The 19928-nt window shown below is 41.3% G+C and overlaps 1 long non-coding RNA gene across 1 annotated transcript in view; it reads right to left on the reverse strand.

Annotated features, from left to right (window-relative positions):
- Positions 1–14687, reverse strand: part of LOC128744220 (uncharacterized) — a 44673-nt gene extending 29986 nt beyond the window's left edge. Inside the window, exon 1 of the long non-coding RNA XR_008412367.1 lies at positions 14317–14687. This is a non-coding gene — a long non-coding RNA (uncharacterized LOC128744220). The remainder of the gene's footprint in view (positions 1–14316) is intronic.
- Positions 14688–19928: the final 5241 nt, after the last annotated feature.

Raw genomic sequence — 19928 nt, forward strand, 5'->3', positions numbered from 1 at the left:
GTAGTCCCAGGCAAGCTACCTAGACTAAGTTACTACGAAACGTCAAGAAAATTCAACTCAGAACATTCGGCAGGGACAAAGGCGACGAAATAACGAAATGGAATGGGTGCTTGGTATCCGCAAATGCAGAGCGATGTATTTCGTGGATGGCGACAGGGTACTGCTTGAACTAGAACCCCGATTGATTGGCATCATGGCACTGCAGAAGATCTGGCGTAAAGATGAAAAGGTGTAGAGGATCCGTGGTAGCAAAGCCCAATTTTGGCAGAGCGGTGGAGAGTCCAACGAGCTGGGAACGAACCTTATAGTGATGCGCGAGGTGAGGATAAAAGGTCAAATTTTCAACTACACAATCACAAAAGTGCACTGTGCACACGAAGATAGACCCGATGATGAGAAGGAGGCGTTCTATGCGCAGCTAGTGGCGACGTATGACAGCTGTTCGCCACGGGTCATCAAGATCGGTATCGGCGACATGAATGTCCAGCTCGGTACGGCAGCAAGTCTGTTCATCGACACGAACGATAGCCGTCAGCGTCACGTCAACTTTGGCCTGTGATCAGAAGCACTCTCTTTCCACGCAAAGATATCCACAAAGCCCCTGGCCAACGAATATTGAACCAAATTTTCCGTATTCCCAATTCTCATCGAAGGTCGGTTGGTCACCAACGTACGCTCCCAGCAGGGTGCGGATATTGATTCGGATTATTATATAGCAGCAATGCATCGCATGTGCGCTATGCATCTTGCGACAAAGCCGGTCTCCTCCGTCAAATATTCGGCAAATAGACAACCCGCGAATTGCCGAGAACTGCGTAAACGTACCGGATGAAACTTCCCTGGGGAACTAGGTGCTTCGACCCTCGAAGACGAATACGCTCGGCCGTCTATGAGGCCGCAACCGCTATGCTAGGTGGGGAAACCTCGAGTGCATGAAATGACTGGTTTGACGGGGAATCCCAACAAGCATTGGAAATGAAAACAAGAACTTTAAAAAACTATCTAAGCATTGCCATCAGGGGGAATTGGGTCAAGTATCGACGAGCGCAGAAAGAGTTGACTACGATCCTGAGGAGAAAAAGCGTTAGAAGGAGGACAGAGATCTTAAAGAGCTAGAAAAACTGTTCCGGGCTAATGATACGCGCAAGTTCTATGGCAAGGTGGACCAATCTCGTAAAAGATACACACCGAAGCTTGCCATGTGAGGGACGAGGAGTGAAACCTGGTTACAAACGAGCGCGAAACGGTCGATAGGTGAAAGTAGTTTTTCGATGGGCATCTCAATGACGATATAACAGGAGCTGGAGCGGAATTTAACTTAGGAGTGTCTACAAACGATAACAGCATCTCGGCTCCCGATCTCCCGAAGAGATCCGGCGAGAAATCGGTCAGCTGAAAAATAATAGAGCTGCCGAAAAGGACCAACTCCCGGCAGGACTCTACGACAATGACCAAGAACCACCAGCAACGGCACTTTACTGTACAATTTCAGCATTACACTGCTACACTGTATAATGCAGCATCAAAGTGATCAACGCCGCCTTGCTCTCCCAGATTTTGTTACGTCGTCTATTCCCGATAAGAGGGGAGAGGGCGTGCTACTGCGGATCAAATTTTTATTCTCAGACAAATCCTCCAGAAATGTCGGTAGTACAACGTGCCTACGCATCATAGTTTCGTGGCTGTCAAGGCAGCATACGATACAGTCGAGCGCGAATGCCATGGCTAATAATGTACGAGAACGGTTTTTCGGACGATCAAAGTTACCCTGGAGCGAGTGAAATGCTACGTGTGTGTTTCGGGGGCATTTTCGAGTCCTTTCCAGGCGCGCAGAAGGTTGCGGCAAGGCGATGAACTGTCCTGTATATATTTTCAACATCGCTATTGAAGGTTTGATCCGGCGACCTAGGTTGCGCAGACCACTTTGATGTCATTATTAGAAACTTTGTAACGGCCAAGGCAATAGATAGATAGACTAAAAACGGATAATAGGAAGATTGGGTTACAAATCAACGCGTCGAAAACCAAATACATGGCAGGAAGAAGCTCCAGAGAAAACAACATGCCTCTTCCACGGACAGTGACTTTTGACGACGATGAACTGGAAGTGGTTGATGAGTTCATGAGTTCAACGACGCCTTCAAGCTGGAAGTCGGGCTTTCTTTTCCGTCCGCAAGACGCTTCGATCGAAAAGCATACGCTGCCGCACAAAGCTGATAATGTACAAAAAGCTAATCAGACCGGTAGTCCTCTACAGACTTGAGACTGTAACTTTACTTAAGTTACGGAAGACATACGTGCGCTTTCCGCACTTGAATGAAAGAGTTGCAGACTATTTTTGCTGGAATACAAAAATACAAGCGGTAGGAATCATGAACTGCAGGCACTACTTGGAGATTGCCATCGTACACCTGGCGAAAGTTAGGAGACTACAGTGGGCCGGCCACACGGCAAGGATGCCGGACAGCTGTGCAATGAAATCTGTCTTCTTCAAGAACCCCACTGGCACCAGGAATAGTGCTGGATGGTTCGACCAGATTGAAACCGACTTGCGTGTGTCGAGACGCTCAACGCATTAACGACGACGCCCAGGACCATGCAAAAGAAAATTCTTGGTACAGCAAGAGCCACCCCGGCTGTATGCTACTATAAATAAGAAATAAGAGGAACTTGGGGACGTAATTCGAAGAGAGAACTTGGGGACAAAGTGCTTAGTTAGTTTCATTGTTGTGTCTGTCATTGTTTGTAGGAATGTTTGTTAGAATAACAAAAACAAAATGTATAATCATAAAAATGCACAAAACATATTGTAAACAACTTTAACTTACTTATATAGTAGCGTTCTGCATAATGAGTTATTAAGTATTAATTCCTATCCCTGAAGATCTTGTTTAATTAACAAATAAAACAATATCATACTGGTGACTAAAATAATATTGATTAGTTAAATATGCAAAACACTGCAAAAAATTTCAAAAATTTAGTACAAATTGATTGACAAGTCTTTGCTGGCAAGAAGCATACAATCCCACAGCACTTAGCAATTTGTTCTACGAAACGCATTACAGTGAATTGTAATAAAACGGAACCTGGCAGCATCTTGAACGATTTCACCCACCCGCCTAGCGGGCAGCTTACTCAAGAATGTGAAAGCAGGTGGTATTTTATTTATTTTTTTTATTTTTATAAGCGATTTTTACTGGTGTGTGCCGCTGGTTTGTCCATTTCTCGCCATCTTCTATACACACACCGGGAGCTGGCTGGCTGGCTGGTTGGTTGGCTAGCTGGCCGAACCGGCATAAAACCGAGCCGCGATTCAGACGAGTCCGTGCGAATCGATTTGTGCTCGTTTCCGCGTGTATCAACAAGCTCCGCACCGTTTGGATGGACGGAAGGTCCACCACTTGTGTGATGTGATGGTGCAGGCTGGCAGGCAGCAGCAAGTAGTAGCAGAAAACAGATGGTCGTTAAATTTGGGATAAGCGATTTTGGATGTTTGCTTCGCAACATTTGAATGTTAAAATTGTTACACTACGGTAGTCTGGTCATGAAATTGGAAATTGGAAATATTGTGGAGAGCTGTTTGTTGTGATGAATCTCTCTGTTTCCTAGGTATATGAAGCAAATTTACGGACATGAAAAACAATCAATTTTATGCAAAAGTTCTTAAGAATGAATACCGATCAATTAGTTAAAGATACCATTAAAAAATCAACAATGTTTACTAACATACCTGGATTTTGAATCTTTTACGGTATTTAATATGTACCTTGACTTTATGCATTTTCTTCCAGTTTTGGAGGTAGGACTAAGTTTTACAGGATGTTAAAGATGCAAAATCAAAATCAAAGGAAGCAATAGTTGAAAGTGGAAATAGAAATTGTATTGCAGTCGATAAATATTGAATATTCACGAAGAAAAAAAATTTGGTTTCAACAATATTCTTGGTTGTTTCGCTTTGTTCTAACTAAAAGCATTTTATCTTTAATTCCTGTGACTAACCATGTTTTAGAAGCTCTTTTGTATTGTTTTGGTGAATTATTACTGTAATAGGCCTTGCTTCCTAAGAAAGATATAAGTTTAATCTATACAAGGTGTTAGGTAGCTTAGTGCAAATTGAATTATTGAACATTTTTAGTTTTCGGTTCTGTTTGCCTTAAATTAGCTATGGTACAAAAACTATGCTAGCTGGCTCAATTAGGTTACTTTCATTCGAAAGCTGAAAAAATTTTGTACTGAAAATTGGTCTTAAACCTCCTACTTCATGAGATTTAGTAACTTTTTAGAAGCAAAAACCTATGAAATACGTGTTTCAAAAGCCGTTTTTATCGAATTTTTCCTAAAAATGTGTGATAAAACAGATTGCTGTTATTCACCAATTTAAAGCTCTGGTACCGTTCTCCAATTCGTTCTTTGACGTAAGACGCCTATCTCTTTTAGTATCGTTGCAATTTTATTTTAAACGTATCGTATAGGTGTTGAATTAGCATCTGAAAACTGCAGGAATTCATACATCACGCATAGCACACTAGATTATCGCGTGCGCTGAACACAATCTGACTCGTATGAAAAATAAAAACAATGTCTTTCATCAATTTAGGGTTCGCCTCCACTTTTGCTTTTTTTTCCTTGTTGGGGACCTTGGACCACTGACCCTTGACCACTGCGACCAGTTCCACTTTTGCTTGCATAATCTTGCGAAACTTTAGCCGTTTAGGTTTATTCGCTAGCAGCAGCTCTTGAACCTGTAGTGTGGAAAGGATGCATTTTTACTCGGTTCAGCACGTTCCACACCTCCATGGTGACAAGGGACTGTGTCGCAATTTGCCTTGTGCTTGTCTTGAAAACATTTCCCACGATTCGCAAAATTTTATGGTCAATCGCTGACGCCACTAGCTGATGAGGCTGAGACTTCCCTCGTCGAAAACAACGTTCCTTCTCGCAAGCGACGGTGCGTTGTCATAGACGTCCCTGAATTAAAATCATCGTGCAACAAAACGAGTACTTCTGGATTTGTGGTCACTTACTTGCATTAGGTAACCGACGATCAGCAAATCTACAACCAGTTGTCATTGCTACACAATTAGAGAAGCCATAACAAAGGTGAGTGTCCGCGAGTCTTTCCGGAGAATAGATTTTAATACTGCAATCGTTTTCAAAAACGTCCCAGAGAGGCCCGAAAAGTCAGTTTTGAAACTATTTTCCATATGCGTTCAACCGTGTCCGTCGCACGCGTTGATCTAGTGTGCAATGCATGATGTATGAGCGCGAGCAGTTTTCAGATACTAATTTAACACCCAAAACCATGCGTTTAATGAAATTGCAACGAAACTAAAAGAGATAGGCGTTTTACGCCAAAGAACGAATTGGAGAACGGTACCAGAGCTTTAAATTGGTAAATAACAGCAAACAGTTTTATCACACATTTTTCGGAGAAATTTGATAAATTTGGCTTGAGAAACACTTATTTCATAGCTTTTTGCTTCTAAAAAGTTACCACATCTCATGAAGTAGGAGGTTTAAGACCAATTTTAAGTACAAAATTTTCTCAGCTTTCGAATGAAAGTAACCTAATTGAGTTAGCAAGCATAGTTTTTGTACCAGAGCTAATTTAAAGCAAACAATTGGGTATGAAATGGGGAAGGCAAATGAGGAGCGTCCAATATAACTCTAGCCATCCCAAGCCCCTACCTAGCGCCTCCACGTGGCCATACCTGGTAATGCTCTATTGAGTAGCCAAGCTAGGAGGTGCGATGCTGGGTGGTTTCCGGCTGCCTGACTTCAAAACCGAGGTTTTGGGCAGACGGCGGAGCCACACGGCCTAGCTAATTGGTAAGCCTAATGAGTGATTTTAATTATTTTTTTCGTTTTAGCTTATGAAGCATCTACTGCTATATAGTAAAAACTTTGGCCAAAACGAGTTTTAATACCGCACATGGATACCAGAATGAAAAATTAATTTAACTATTAGAAGCACTGATGGAACCCCAAAGGACGCTACTTTATTTCATACGAAGGACTGCTGGTGAGATTGTTCTATTTTTACCTATATATACCACATTTCATCTTAATATCATATTATTAACAGTATTATTATTGAAATCATAAATGTGGAAGGCTGGATGATGGAGTGGATTGCCAACCTGAATCCTTAAGGTCTGAATCAAATATGGTACTTCTCAACTCAAAACAAACAAATCATCACGTGGGTTAAAGTTGGTACAACGAAATTGATTATTACATGGAAGGATCCTAATGCTGGAAGGCGACTCTTATAACCCCGGAATGCGCACAAGTGCCTCTGCTTGTGGGTCCGCCCAATCCCTTTTGGCCCTTCTGTTACAGCATTAGTGTGCAATTCATTTGATAATCAAATTTGGATCTACTGTAATTCTACCCACATACATTGGCAAGTCCTTGAAATGATGGTGGCTTTCCCATACTACTACTACTACCACTACTACAGAGCTAATTTAAAGCAAACAGAACCGAACACTAAAAATGTTAATAATTCTGTAACAATTGAGATTGGCCCATATGCGTAGGATTTTTTTCGTCAAATATGGTCCTCTTTCACACCCTGAAATATCTGCTGTAAGTTACCTAACACCCTGTATATATTTAAAAGTGAGCGTTAGTATGTTTGTATGTTCCACCATAACTCCAGAACGCCTTGACCGATCTCCACCAAACTTGTCAAATATGTTCCTTGATATAAGAGAATCAGCGCTGCGAGGTTGATAAGATGAGGGGAGGTCCATAACTCCGAAATGCCTGAACGATTCTTAACCAAACTTGGCATACATGTTCCTTGACATAAGGGAATCAACATTGAAGGGTTGACAAGAAAAGGAGGGGGACTGGGGTTCATAACAGGGGGAGGCCATAACTGCGAAACACCAGGACGGTTCTTCATCAAACTTGGCACGCATGTTCCTTGGCGTAAGGGAATCAGAACTCAGGGGGTTGACAAAAGAAGGGGGCACATAACAGGAAGGGGGTCATAACAGGGGAAGGCCATAACTTCGAAATGCCTGGACAATTCTTCATCAAACTGTTGTGCACAAATATTTTTTATTGTTTTGATTATAGTTGCGTTTCTCTTGTATTTAAATCGATTGCAGTTGTGCAACTGACTTTGAGAAAAGAGGGGGGTTCCACCGAGGAGGAATATATGGTAAATAAACCTTTGTTTCGTTTCCAGTGTAGTGCTTTTCATTGAGCAAACCGATCCATAATTAGCTACGTAACAGAAGGGGGACGAGGAACGTGGGTATGAATGTATGTTCCGCCATAGCTTCGGAGCTTCTGGACTGTTCTTCATCAAACGCCGTTTGTCAAACGCGTTTTTGGACATACAAAATCAGCACCGGGGGATTGATTTTTTTTTGTCGGAAGATTTGACCACTGCGACCATTATTTTGATCTATTGTGGTATCAGGGGGATTGATAAAAGAGGAAGACGGTCTCTTTCAAGAGAAGAGAAAGGTTCAAATGGGTAAAGGAGTGCGTTTCTCTTGCATTTGGAACGATAACAGTTGTAAAAGTTGTTTAATTTCTGAAAGGGGGAATAGGGTGGCCATTAAAATGGGGGAGATTCAAAAGCGTAAAAACGGCTCTGTGTCGACTTATAAGGATTACCGAGAAGACAGATTTACAAGTGGTTGGGGGACAACGTGAGAGGAACTGACAAAGGGAGTAGACATATTCAAATGAAAAAAAGGTTTTGTTTCTTGCATAATGAGTTTTCGTTATAAAAACAGATGTACCAGTGACTGAGTGACAAGGGGCGCCGAATGAGATCGTGCAATCAGCTAGTTTGTTCAATAAAGATTGTCACTCGTTTTTTTATTTTGTATGCCAGAAGGGCATCGGGTTAAAAGGCCACTGCGACAGTCTTAATGATCGTCTTTTGTGGCAGGCCCCGATAGCTGTACACAGTTTACGGACCGCTCATACCCATTGATGGAGCTGAGCCAAATCGTGGTAATCCTGTGTCCCAATTCGAAACTACATGGTTAATAAAACCAATGACCGTTTTGGGATTTAGGCTCCATACTTGATATGGAGTAAGAAGGAAACTTCCGAAGAAGTTGTGCCTTGATAATGCAAGAGCTCCGCAATTGCAGAGCAGATGCGCAGAACTTTCAGGTTCAGAATTACAAAAGCGGTAGGTGTCGGATGATACCTTGCCGATATTCTTCAAATGATAAAGAGTGGGGTTGTGTCCTGTCAGGAGTCCCGTGATTGTGCTTATTTCACTACGAGTTAAATGGAGTAGTTTTTCAGCTACGGCAGGGTTTGTGTAGATAAACTGTTTAGCTTGTCTGCAACCCTGTGTTTGATTCCAATGGGATACTATTTCTAGCTTTTCCCATGTCATCAGTTCGCCTTTCACGGCGGATGTAGAGGTGCCCAGAAACGGTTCAGGACCAATAAATTGCTGAGCTGATGCTTGTCTTGCAAGGTTGTCAGCAAATTCATTGCCCTCGATTCCGAAGTGACCGGGCACCCAAAGGAATAAAACTTTGTTTTGGCGGGAGAGTTCCCATTATCACTCGTTAGTCAACCACCAAGCCAAGATAGACCTGTTGCTCCGAATTACCAGTCCATTACTTTGGTTACAATTACTACAATTGGCGACGAGAAAAAATTGGAACCATCACGAAGTTCTTCAAAAATCTCGAAATGTTCAATCCTGAAGAAAATATCTGATATGAATCTGATGAACACGATTCTGCAACTCTGCAATCTAATCCTGAAGCAGCAGCAACAGTTCAAAAACCTAGAGAATCGTGCAAATCCGACCGGCAGCAGCAGTGAGAAAATCATCGAGTCCCTGGCAAGCTGTATTCAAGATTTCCAGTACGATCCGAACTCAGGAGTTTTCTTCGATGGCTAGTACGCGTGATACGAGAACGGCGTGATACGTTTTCGCGAAGGACGGCGAAGCCATGAATGAATACAAATACAATACGTAAATACAATTCTTCCCAAGCACCCCTGGGACTACACTCAGGTCGAAATTTTCAAAAGTCAAAAGTCCATTCTACTGTGCGATTTGCTGCACACCCACTACGACTCGTCAAATGAGATCTCATCGTCGCAACAGATGCATCAATTTATGGTATTGGCGCTGTCATCACGCATTGTTTCCCAAACGGTGTGGTAAAATAAGACAACCGCTTACGCCTCTCGCCTGCGCAGATGAACTACGGACACGTAGAGAAGAAAGCATTGGCCCTGATATTCTGTTTTCGGCTCAAAGAAAGGTATTCCAGTTTACACAAGAAACCGAAGAAGGATGCAGTTCTGCAGGAAGTGGTCGATTTGGATAAGATGACAATACAAGAGATGACAAGATGATTAGACAAGATGGACTTCATGTTGTCAACGCATGCGTTATGTTCAAATCGACAAAATCGACATCTCCAGCTGAAGCGTTCCTTGGAAGACCAGTGCGACACACGTTGGAACTCCTAAGGAAACCTGATGCTGTAAAAGAAGCTGAAAGAAACCGCAAACAATACGCCACATGATATGCCATTGCTTGGGTTCTTGGCCGAGTTATCGAATGGAGGTATTCTATAAACTACATCGTTGCGCTGGACACGGCAGGACGATGGAAGCTAGTAAGGTCGTATATCAACAAAATGCGTCCTCGGTACCATTGAGACACTTCTAAGGAAGAGACGCAGCAACTCCCTTGGGAAATATTACTCGATCAGGTTCAACCTACAATGGTACCTGCAGGAATCGATCCAGCAGTGCCCTCTACATCCGTTAACACAGCACCAACTATATCCGATGGGCTTGATTCTTGATTCATTCAAATGAATGAGAAACAAAGCAATTCGGACCGGAACAATCGGAATAGACCTATACGACGAAAAAGAACTATGGGTCGGAAACTCAGAAAATAGAACTGCCGATTTCTCAACTCGAGACGTACATAGAACATTCGAGAGTTCTTCGACGTATTGATGAGCCGCAAGTTCGACATCGTAGCGCTTCAGGTGTGCTGGAAGGACACATGTGGGGCAACACACACGAGCTGGAGTAATGGGCCTCGACTATGACGCCTCCAAGAACATAGCCGTTCGTAGTACGGCTCCTAACACCTGGAGGTCACCCAACCAGACAGAAACATCGATCGACCATGTTTTAATCGACTGTCGGCACTCCTCACATGGACGAAGCATTTCTTAAGGACTGTTGAAACACGATCAAAACAGACACGAAATAAGCAGACCGACTGATTTGACGCAAAATGTAAGTGATGAACAACGAGAACGCTGCGCGGGTGGCAAAGCAACACAGTACCACGTATTAGAACTTGAAAAGACTCAAACAAAAGGTGATGCAACGAGTCTAAACTTTCCGGGAGAAAAAGCGTATACCTGCCTGAACCACTGCTTCTTCTCTACACAAGATGCCGCATCATTCGTCTCAACAGCTCCACTGCCTCGAGTTAAAGACGTACCTCACCATCCTGTGTTCCGTTAATCATCTCACCAAAAAAGACGCGCGATCTTGTTACCTCCATCGCTACTATTCCGACTGATTTTTTCAGAGTAGATCATCGTCGCATCGCAGCCTTCCCAGCATCAATGGATTGGGATAACATCCTTAACTATCACGACGCCGATAAAGCCGCGCAAACCATCTGAAATGTTTTGTCGTATGTCATTGATCGAAATGTTCCGAAAAAAGTAAATCGTTCCGGATCACGTGCTCCCTGGTAAACGAGTTAATGGCGAAGACCCAAATAATTAAAACGAGCCGCTCTTCGGATTTTTTTTCGGACACCGTACGCTCTCATTACAGTATCATTATGTTAAGAGTGAATCACGAGTTACTCGTGTTTTTTTTTCAGCAATATCAACGTAGGATTGAGAGGTAACTCAGGTCACACCCCAAAGCTTTCTGGAAGTTTGTGAACGAGCAACGCAAGTAATGCGAGCTTTCCTCCTCCATGATGTATCGCGATGAAGCTGCCTGAAATTCTACAGACATACAGCTTATTCGCTCTACGGTACGATGCTGGTCTAACAAGCCAGTCATCATAGGTTCGAATCTCGACAATGCGGTGCCGCTTTAGAGTCAATAGGATCTTTACACCTAGTCTAGCCTCGTAGTTTTCCTGTACTCTAATAACCGGCTGCGAAGTCTGTCGATTAAGAAGGGTTAAGCTCTTAAGGACGTTTATAACTATGGATTTGCTTTTTAGCTTATTCGCTGGAAAGTTTGCTAGCATGTTATGAAAGTTTTACCAGCGACGAAGTCGCCTGCGCACCAAGTAACGTCCCATCGTACGATCAAGCTCTGAATAATCTGGGTGTAAACACCGAGATGATCTCCAGCGCCATCTCCAGTGGTATACTTGCGTCTTTCTGGAAATCTGGTTGTATGTTCCCTTTGCACAAAAGGGCAACAAATGAGATGTGGACAATTACCGAAGAATTACATAACATTGTTAAGTGCCGTCTAAAAATTGCTCGAGCTAATGATCATTGCAAGCAATCGCCTCGATTCTGCATTACGATCGGGCTCGTTCCGGTCAGAAACGTCCAAATCGGCGTGTGTTATAGCATACGATGTATTCCGATCGAAGCGCAATTTCTGATCGGATCTGGCTCCGATCGGTATGTAGAATAGAGGCGAATATTAGAGCGCAGATTTGCAGGGATTGCTCCCTGGTCGATCCACTACTACTAATTTGCTGTGCCTTACTACGCACATCATCGACAACATATCTGCAATGACGCAAACCGACGTCGTCATATATACTGCTGACAGGTCGCCATTGATAAACTCAGCCACGTAATCGCAATCGTTAAACTCAAAAGACTTGTTATTAGCGGAACTCTCATGCAATGGTTTCGTTCTTATCTAACTGATCGTCAGCTGATGGTTGCCATCGGTGATTGCAGTTCCAATACATTCTATACGACATGTATTTCGTAGGGCAGTCATCTCGGTCCGCTCATATTCCTGCTCTATTTCAACGACGTGAACCTCGTCTTTGAAGGAAAGGACACGAATATCGTATGCCGAAGATCTAAAAATATTCTCCCGTATTCGCTCAACTGAAAACTGCAACGCACCAGTAGGATGTCTTCGCTAATCGGTGTACCTTAAACATAATGCTTGTAAATCCCTCAAAGTGCTCTGTAATATCCTTATCTTTCTCACGAAAAAATGACGGTTATTTTTAATTGCACGCTGCTATCGAGCGAAGGGTAAGGTGTAGACAGCATATCTCGTATATCAACAAATCCTCCAAAATCTTGGGACTCATTTTTAGGACCACCAAAAATTTCACAGATATCTACTGCTTAAAACCATTATACTGCTCCTTGGTCAGATCAACTCCGAGTGCTGTTCTGCGGTCTGGAACCCGATCTACCATAACAGTTCTGAACGAAACGAATCCGTCCAGTGTCGCTTGCTGTGTTTCGCTCTTCGCCGGTTGCTAAGTCGGGACTGAGAATGTAGTAACAGTTTCTCTCATGAACACACTGAGGGTATCATTTTTTCGTCGTTTAAAGCTTGTATGCGGTAACTGACTGATATTTAAGCATATTTTTAGAAGTGAAATATTTTGTGTTGCCAAAAACGGATATTTTTGTTGCTAAAATCGATGCATGCCAAAATCGAACCATGCCAAATTCGGAATCCCACTGTACTTTACGCTTCAGGTAATGTTTCGTCACAAAATACAGACATTTTCATACATTTTTGAAACAAACTTTTTTCGCCGTTTTTGTAACTTTTTTTCTACCATTTATCACAAATTTGCACTGTTGAAAATACAAATGAAATAACAAAAACTGACAGATTATTTCACACACACATCAGATTAATGTCTTATCTCTCTTGTAGTGATATAATAATAGTGAACTATTGAAATTCAGCAGCAGAGTTTTAAATCGGGGTATGAAATTTCATACGCTAGGACATAATGGGTTAAGCCCCAAACACAATGCATATGGATTTTACTACGTTGCGGCAATTTGGCAGGTTTTACATGGGTTTCCTGTCAAATTTCCGCAACGCAGTAAAATCTGGGCCTTTAAACATATTAAACGACGGAACACAATTCGTCCTATTTCAAATCTGCGTTCGGTGCTAATTATTAACTATTATCAATTATTAACAATGAAATATGTAAGATTTAATATTGTGTATTTCAATTGAATGAAAATTTGACTTCATTTTTGATTATTGGTTATATCTATATTATGTGGTTAAATCAGAAAATGCGTAGACAAAACACAAGATTTACATCGCTATTCACCTTTTCTTACAAGACAGCATTTCTGAACATATTACAACAGCCTATCCACACAATAGAACTGCAAACTTTCCCAAACCGGTTTACTTTCAGGACATCATATTAGTCTAGGTTCAAACGATAAAAATCAATTTCAGACCTATTGGAACGAGGAAAGTTGGTCACTTTTTGACGTAAATGGAAATAATTCCAAATTTTAAGATATGTCTATTTGTCGAAAAATGGTCATGAAATTCAAATGCGTGGAAAATTTAACCTTGAAACTATTCTTCTTTATCAATTGTGGAACAATGTTATAGTAATTACCATACAATTGCTACATTTTTTGTTGGTTGGTATACAAAATATTGAAAACCGTTCAGAACCAGCCGTTATAAGTGTTCAAAATCGTTCATTACTTCGAGACGCTCGCCGAATCTTAATTTTGCAATGACATCCTGCGGTAAGACGTAGCCGTACGTCAAAGATAGACCGAGGATTCATTCGAATCAAAACTGTTTTAATCGCTCACAGTGTATTTTCCCCACTAATAATAAATAATAGTTCTCTTATAGAGACCATCACGCCAAATCAAATTCAGTTTTTCTATATTAGCATATCCCACATTTACCAACTTCGAGCGAGCATTATTATGTTGATCAATCAGTACACATTTCTCTTCCATTTATAAACGCTTCAATTCAACGTCAGCACAATTTTTGCCGATTTTCAATGACCGGCAAAGGCAAGGCAAGTCTTTTGACGTCACCCCAAACAGTTTCTCATGCAATACAATACTTCACGGTTGCTCGAACCAACAACACCTTTACCAGTACAGTGCTCTTGTCCAGAGCGCAGCAGCCATCATAGAAACAGCAGCACAAACTCGATTCGAGCAGTATGAAGTTGCTCAATATTCATTCAAATTTTCCATCTTGATCGATTTTCATTCATCTTTCGCGAAATGCGATTTTCCTGCCCATAGGCGTCTTTTTCAGAAATAGAAAAATTCCCCCGAATTTGATTGGTTGAAAAATTACCTTTAAAATGCACCGAGCCACCACCTTCTATCCGCCCTAGTTTCACTGTTCTTACGGTAGTTTTTTTTCTTATTCACTTCGGACCGCACTCGAATCAGCTCGGCCCTGATCCCGTTATGTTTTTACCTTTCACAGGCACTTTCCGATTCACTCGACAATTTTTCACATCTGGGAATGTTCAAATGGTTCCCGAATTCCGGCGGCCGGAAAAAGTCACTGAACAACTTGCACAATTTGTTTGTTTCAGACTCAGGGTAGAGTGAAAAAAACTCCAGATACGGTTAACTGCAGCTCACTGACTGACCAACAACTGGATCGCGGAACAAACCGACGTGATCTCAGGCTGGCTGTATCACTTCTGCTGGCTGCTGGCAAGAAGAGCCCACAAAAAGTTGCGGTGATCCGCAAAAAAAAGAACTAGAAAGCTTTCCTCACACACTAGACCACACTGTTGCGATGTATTCGTTCGGGCCGAATGTATGCAGTGCAAATGCCTGAGTTGAGTGTGTAGGCGTGGCTGGCTGATACCGGGAAGAAAATCTGCTCGAAACTAACGTCACACAATTCTTTAGCACCGAGGGGTGTTATTTTCTTACGGAACTGAGTATGACGTTTATTGTTAATTCGCTATAAACCACCCTATCCAGCTTTTTACGAGCCATAATGGCGGCCGTGTTCGTAATATTTGAACAGCATTTTTGACATTTTCCTAATACATCGCACGTTTTCTTTCCGCATATTCCTTTAGTTCTACCGTGAACGCGCGGAAAGAAAACGTGCGATGTATTAGGGAAAAGTCAAAAATGCTGTTCATATATTACGAACACGTCCGTTATTATGGCTCGTAAAAAGCTAGATTGGCAGGCAACCATGTTTTGGGTGTCAACATGATAGCGTGAGCAGAAAATGAGAGCCGCTGTGAACATGAATTCACCAACATTTTCGGCCAACATGTACGTACGTGTATGGGGGCCTTAAACAGAGGGCCAGAGGAGTAGGGGAGGTTGATTATTTGGTTTGTCGAATCTAAACAGATAGAAAATGTCCTGACATGGTCGCCTTCGAATCAAGATAATAAACAAACAAAAAACATATGGTACTAAACGTCACGTAAAATACGGGTCGCTAGTTGGTGGTTTGTGTGCATCGCGAATCGATTTCGGAATATGGAAAAAAAATTTACAAATTGCGTATACGTATACGCGGCGAAGTGTACGTAAGATAAACGTCAGCAATCTATATCTCTATCCACCTTTTCGCGTGCTTAATGGCGGCTAGTGGGTACACGTTTCGACAATGTTTGTTTGCTTTCGGGAACGTTTTCCGAAAGTTGTACCCACTAGCCGCCATTACACACGCGAAAAGGTTGATACTTTATAATTCTTTATTGCACTTATTCACAGTGAAGGGCGCGGAAAAATGACATCTCAAGTTCATTTTCGCGAAAACTGTAGAACGGCCTTAGGGGCCGTACAGAGTAAAAGCGACTGCGACGCGACGCGACTTCACCCACATATCGCACAAATGCACTGTCCTACTTCAGGCTAAAAAGGCCTGCGCGTATTCATCTTTTCGCGAGCCTAATGGCGGCTAGTAGGTACACTTTTCGAAAATGTTTATTTGCTTTTGGCAACTCCGCTCACGTACCCATAGTTCGGTGGATAGCTGCAGCAAGAAAAGTCGCGTCGCGTCGCAGGGCGCTTGCACTCTAACGGTACCCTTACATGCAATCCACCTTTTCGCGCGCCTAATGGCGGCTAGTGGGTACAGTTTTTGACAATGTTTATTTGCTTTTGGGAACTCCGCTCATGTATGCTTGAAAGTTCTACAACAATAATTAAGGCTGGAAATATCAACTCGACGTGAATAAAGTTGCCAAAGGCATGCTAACGTTCTCCGAAAGTTGTACCCACTACCCGCCATTACGCATGCGAAAAGGTCGATTGTGTTCCATAATTAAAGAGTATCCACCTTTTCGCGTGCGTAATAGCGGCTAGTGGGTACAACTTGCACAAAATATTAGCATGCCTTTCGCAACTTCATTCACGTCAAGTTAACATTTCCACCCTTGATTATTGTTGTAGAACTATCATGCGTACTTGAGCGGAGTTGCCAAAAGCAGATAAACTTATATAGAATTGGCTATATTTACCACAGAGAACAGACAATTATGTTCATATACAATACATCGCAAATGATGTGTAAGCTTTTAAACAAGACACTAGCGACATCTCTCTTAGTGTGCACCAGTTGCCCAATATCCACGTTGCCAAATTTATTATATATTCTTATCATAATCTACATATTCGAAATACTGGCAGCTCTAATGTTAATTACTGTAGCAACCTAAGCAACGATTGTAGCAACGGATCAATTTTGTTTATGTTAGTTGTTGAACACGGCTAGATATTGAAAACAGAAACCAAAATGCAATTCAATTTTTTTTCGTTATTTTGAGTTTTTAGAGTTGAGTATTTAGAGTTTTTCAACAATTGTACCATTTTATCGTTACACGCAGCATGACCCCACCGCGGTGGTACTAGCAGTGAACTTTTCATCCTTGAACACCGGAAAACCTGTACCACTTCTTCGATATCCGCCGGTGATGGGGTGTTAGGCTTCGATTCGTTGATCCAAAGGTGGCGGCTGCGAAAATCACAGCTTATTTTCATGCCAATGGCTCGTAACCGATGCAGAAACAGTTTCTCAATACAATAATACAATACAATTCTCAATACAATTATACAATAATTCCTATTTTTGCTAAATGTTTACCTTTATTTCAAGTTCGATAGCTTGGGTAAACAATATATGAAAGTTACTGTGGCAACTGTTGAATGCTTTGGTGAAAGTATGACGAAAGCTTTGATGTGTATTGACGGACATTAATAACCAAAGCTCATACTATTAGTGATGTGAGCGCCACGTAGCGGAAGCATTACCATTTACTTTCAAAATGGTGGCTGAGCTTTTACACACGTTGCGATGCCAAGATGAATGTCTGTTCTCTGTGTATTTACTGTCTTTTTTAATCATATTTTGTTTTTTCGCCTAAAAATATTGCCATTAAAGGACGATAACTTTTACTGTAAATGAAAATTTTTGTTCGCGAAAAACTAGATTTTTTTATTGTTAAGATACTTATTGCGTTCTTCGCACTCAATTGGACTGCACCAGTTATAAAGTGCAACCTTTAAAATTGTGATGAAAAATATGCTACTGATAATATCGCTAGTAATCTTATATCGATAATACCATCAAACTTTATCGTCACGGAAGAATATCGGAAATTGGAGGATTTTGAGTGAAATCTTCTTGTTCTTGTTGGCTTGTATTATTTTAACATTTTTACTCTATTTCTTACGTATTTTTGCTTATACTGTCATATTATCGTTATTAATTATTAACGATAAGAAAAATTTATCAATAATCGTTATAGATTTTGATCGGCATTTCCCATCATTACAACTCTCCCATCTGAGCTGACATTTGATTTAGCAGTGGCGCCAGTACCAGTTGTAGGAAAAGCAAATAGTATTTATTTTTTCATTAATTTCATATATGCTGCATATTTGTTCAAGCTATGAATTATGTATTTAGAAACTATTTTTATATTATTCTTAGCGTCGATAACAACTCTACGTAAAGCATTAGAATTCAAATAGGAATTAACCAAGATTCATGGTTTTTTCCCACGAAATTTTGGCAACTTTTCTCAGCTACAAAATGTGTGACTGAACAAGTGTGTTCAAAATCCAACTTTCAATGCAAAGAGCAATAACAACCCATCAATTTCATGGAAGAATCCCCGAAAACCATGAAAGTTATGGTGGACAACAATAAGTTTGATAGTTTGGTTATCTTTTCGGACGATAAATTTTAATGTTTTTACCACCCCATCGACATCTCTATATCGAGCTGCAGTAAACGTCAGCGACAGCATGTCCGGGGCTCAAAATTTGACAGCGGGCCCAAATCAGACTGCTGGCAGTTGAGTGAAACGCAGTGCTGAATTGCTATCTCATTTTCGCACACACGAGATGTTGGCGGCGAGAACATGGTTGTCTGCCATGGGCTTGGTTTTTACTATATTTTGTATCATATTATATATTGCGACATTTGCCCCTATTTAGACTACCCCGATTTACACGATTATCACAGTCGAATCTCGCACACGATTTCGTTCAAAGAAAATGAAGTGAAAAACAAGGGGAAGAAGGAAAAAGAAGTCAAACTCATTAGTAGATCAAACTAAAAGCCACTCTAGTATCAGATTAACAGTGCAAAATGCGGTATGTTGCATTAAATGATTATCACAGTAGTCTAAATAGTCATAAAAGGGGCAATATTTTACCATATTTTTTATCTTCCTGTTGTGGTTATTTTTTTCCGGGAACATAATTACTAATGAAGTAATTTGCGTCACTAACTCAGCGAGAGCTCCAGCTAATGTCAAAAAATCTTTATATGTGTGCGTGGTGGAATACTTCATAGCGAATTTGTTTATTCAATCTGGGTTGGAACTGGATGAATTTTATCTGATCAGATAGGAGCAAATGAATACAAAAAATTCATCCAGTTCCAACCCGGATTGAATAAACAAATTCGTTCGCTAAAAGTTTTTCCTGATTCGACGTAAAGCGGGGTACGCTGCTGAAAAGAAAACAGCTCAAGAAAAAATCTTGCAATTTACCGAAGAAATTTTGACAACTCCAATGCAAGCAACCACCTGTCATTTTTTCTTGTGGTAATAATTGCGCCGGATATTATTCCGTACGGAAAAGTGACGTTTTAATTCACCTGCATGTAAAACTGCGCCATCTGAACGTGAAATAATATTTCTTATGAAGTGCGTACTGCTTAAGAAATCGTAAACGAAATCGATTTCTTGAGCATTTCTTGTCCTTAGAGTGACTATATACAGAGTGGCGACAAGTCATCCCAAATGTATGCAATGCGGTTTTTCCAAGGTTTTTCTTTCTCTTTCCTGCATACGCGTTGGATAGGTCGTCTGCTCGATTGGAATGACACTGACAGATAATTATCATTCCAATTTTGACATTGTCGCCACTCTGTATATAGTCACTCTACTTGTCCTATCTTTTTACCAGCGGGGTGCTATCCCTATCTTAACGAACGGTGTTTGACAGTCGACTTAACGAAGGGCGCTATTGCATGAATAGCGCCCGTCTGACAGGCAAATTTGCTGCCAACCATGTCGTGATGTGCTGAGATGTTGGCAACAAAAACATGGCACCCATCGCAGGCCCCTGCTTTTTACCCATTACTTTTCAGCAGCGTACCCCGCTTAAAAATTATGTTTTGTGTAAAAGCACCTCAACGTCAAGAACTGCGTGCGGTGTGTTATCTGCTTATAACCCTTATAACCCCTGATTCCGGTGCTTCTGTTTCCTTCCCCTCAAAGAAAGCTGATGTTTTCTGTTTTGTTTTGCTTGCATAATTTTTTTTTGCTTGTATTCAAAAAGCTGGTGATGGCGTTGAAAAACAGTTAAAATCGTTGAAAATCATTGTTCTTAGCAGCAATTTTTCTACAAATATTCAGAATTCAAAGGTTTCAAACGAAAAGACTGATTATTTTTCGTTCCACGGTA

This window comes from Sabethes cyaneus, chromosome 3 (genome assembly GCF_943734655.1).
Source record: "Sabethes cyaneus chromosome 3, idSabCyanKW18_F2, whole genome shotgun sequence".
NCBI lineage: Eukaryota > Metazoa > Arthropoda > Insecta > Diptera > Culicidae > Sabethes > Sabethes cyaneus.